Genomic DNA, 3183 nt, shown 5'->3' on the forward strand with positions numbered 1-3183 from the left:
TGTGTGTGTGTGTGTGTGTGTGTGTGTGTGTGTGTTTGCTCTGTGTCTTGCTGAAGCAGAGTGAAAAATCAGGGGTGTGAATCTTAATGACTTTTCCCAGAATGAAGGGTGGATGAAGAAGTCTGGGGAGAATCCCCTCCCTTCATCTTTCTCTCTCCCTGTTGTCTTGTCTTTCTTTCACATATGGACATCTTGTTCATGTTTGCAGGATTTGTCTTCCTTTAGAGTCTGATCATTTATCCAGTGGMCAATCCTGAACTCCATATTTAAAACAATAAGAAGAGTCTAACTGCATCATATTCTAACATGCAGTGCTACTTACAGCAGTATAATGGCCAGCTCTTTTATGTAACCGTATCACGATGGAGAAAGGTTTTCATCATATATTGTAGCTCTGCTTTTSTGTCAGAAAATGTAAACAATTTCTGATTATATTTTGATTTTTACAGGTTTACTATTCTTTACCTTGCTTCTGTAAAAACATGCATTTTAAAAAATTGTTTAGTGTCATTTACTTTTTTGAACTTGTAGAATATAATGTTACTCTGAGACAGTGGGACCGCCTGTTAGTGACCTGACAAGGGTATGTGGGCGGGACTTTCAATTTGACTTCATTTTCTGGACAATTACAATTAATGAAGTCACTTCGATCGTTTAATTTCATGTCAACGACCATAAGGCTGTTAACAAGATTTTACCAGGAGAGTTCAGACCTTTAAGGTGGATGGTTCTGTGAAAAGGTTCAGTTCATTGAAACRTCAGCTTTGGAACTGACCGAGCTCAGACTAGCAGCTTGACAATTCAAAGGAAATTTTTGTTGGAAAAAAAAAAAAAACAAAGCTGTTCAAACTAGAAACATTTACATCACTATCATTTTTGAATTGTGATAATTTCACAATAGAAACATTACAATATTCATGCTGGAAGTGCTACAGCTAGCTGCTGTCGGTGTTTGTGCTTGCAAATATTCAGAAAACTCTGTTAGAACAACCATGTAATGCAAAACTAACTGCATTGTAAAGGCTTAGTCCCAATCACATTGAAATGTTCCAGATTGGTTTTGAAGTCATTCATAAAGCTATCTACAGCAGGTAAGATGATAATTGTTCATAATCCTTTTACAACCCCCTACAAAACACCCACTTTTAAGAAATCTCAAGAATAATGAGTGGGGTAAAAGCCAAGACGATGTATTTCTTTCATGTTTTTTTAAACTCAACATCAGTCCCAAAACAAAAATATATTTATTTCAAACCAGATGCACAGTTAATACCACATTTATATGCAACAGTCTATTTAAATGCAAATCTTGCGTACACCTGCAGAATGTGTCCAACCCAAACCGGGCAGGCTGCGAAATGATGACGACAAACCTGATCATTGATGAACTGCTGGTTCACTCATTCATAATTTACACACTGCCTTGAGGCATCTGAAATGATTTTTTTWATGTTTGCGCTTCCAAATAAAGATAACAAAATACAGATGCACGTAACTGAAAACAACTAATTACTCTTAAATCTTGCATTGCTTTTGCTTTTTATTGCTTCCTAAAATTGAATGCAGGCAGATCTTTTTCAACTTGAGGAGACTCCAGTGAAAGTACTACAATATTATTGTGCAAACTGATGAAGGAGCATCCGTGTCGGCTTCTTGTGCAAACCAACACACTGCCAACATGGAGTTCAGGTGTTTTGATGTGTTTTTTGAGCTGTTATTTYTTCAGATTGGTCACAATGTGACACTTCCACTTTGATATTTTTCCTGTCAGATTCCCTGCCTGAAAGAAATCCTTATGTGGCAAACAAAGTCCTTCTCTCTGTCTCTTCCAAATTCTCTGGAGACYTCAAACCTTCCTTTTACTCTTTCAGTTGCTATGGATACCTCTGGCGAGGCAGCTGATTGGAGGCGGCAATAAACTCTGCTCTTTGAAGTCTTTGACAAAATTGTCAACGAACTGATGATCTAAAAGCTAACGATCTATGTACACAGACATATAGATGAACCAATGCACACACACACGCGCGCACACACACACACACATATGCAGTGATGTTGGCTGTTATGATGACAGGAGAACAGAGATGAATGTAATCTCTTTTAGCACAATCCAAAGCCACTGTCATCATCTATCTGTCCAAGGCAGCAGGGCAGATGAAATGTGTGAAATCAATTTTGCATTTAATTAAGGAGGAGGAGGACAGTCACGGCGGTCCTTCTTCTGAGGTGAGCATGGACGTCCCTGCACGCACGGCCTAGAAGCCTAACTTTGTGGCCTAACGTAAACTAAAGTAACAAAATTTAGTTTAGTTTATTCATTCATTTCTTTAAAAACAGCATAAACTCAACAACAAACAAACAAACAAATACAAATCACAATTTCAATGAAAGGCAGCAGGTACAGTATATCTGCCCCTTTTTCTAAAAAAAAATCAATCAAAAATTATCTAGTTATCTAAAATGCTAACAATTACTGTACATAACAAATGTTAAAAGTGTCATCTAAAAGGTTTGTCTTTCTGGCTMATGTGTAGAAGGAAAGATAAATGTTAAAGAAATATTTTTCAATCATCATCTGTGTACAACCATTTATAACCCAAAAGGTTAGTAGGCTATGTTCACAGAAATATGACTTTATGAACAATTTGTGGGTCCTTATTATCAGACAAACGGTTTAAGCATACAATAAAGTATATTTAAGCATGGCAAAAAGACAAATGCCTAACAGAGTTTTGGGAATAACTATTCATTTAGCTAAAACAACATCAAACAAAATGGGGGTTTAAGAGCTTACCACGTGTTGGCACTGTTGTATTATTMATATAAATCAGTTGAACTCAAATAAAAGTTTAAATCAATGTGCTTTATTGATAAAAATTTTTTAAATGAAGTGCCACACTATGAATTTGGGGTCTTTCCGACTACTGAGCTTTAAGAGAATATGAGGCAGGTAAAAGATGTTAATTATAACATTGTCTAGTTTTTAAAAGTTGCACATTTTCCTATCCAAGGTTAGAATAAATATAAATACTCCCAGGGTTGTTGTTGTTAGTTTGTGTTCACAGCTCAGACGCCCTGTAAAGCAGATTTTTCCCGTCTGAGGAGAGTTTTGGTTCCCTCTACTGGCCCAGCAGAGCAGAGCAGACGATTAAAAATTCTCATTCTGGGCTAAAAAGTAAAAAA

The sequence above is a fragment of the Austrofundulus limnaeus genome, unplaced genomic scaffold, assembly GCF_001266775.1.
Source record: "Austrofundulus limnaeus strain Quisiro unplaced genomic scaffold, Austrofundulus_limnaeus-1.0 Scaffold11, whole genome shotgun sequence".
In the NCBI taxonomy this organism is placed as follows: domain Eukaryota; kingdom Metazoa; phylum Chordata; class Actinopteri; order Cyprinodontiformes; family Rivulidae; genus Austrofundulus; species Austrofundulus limnaeus.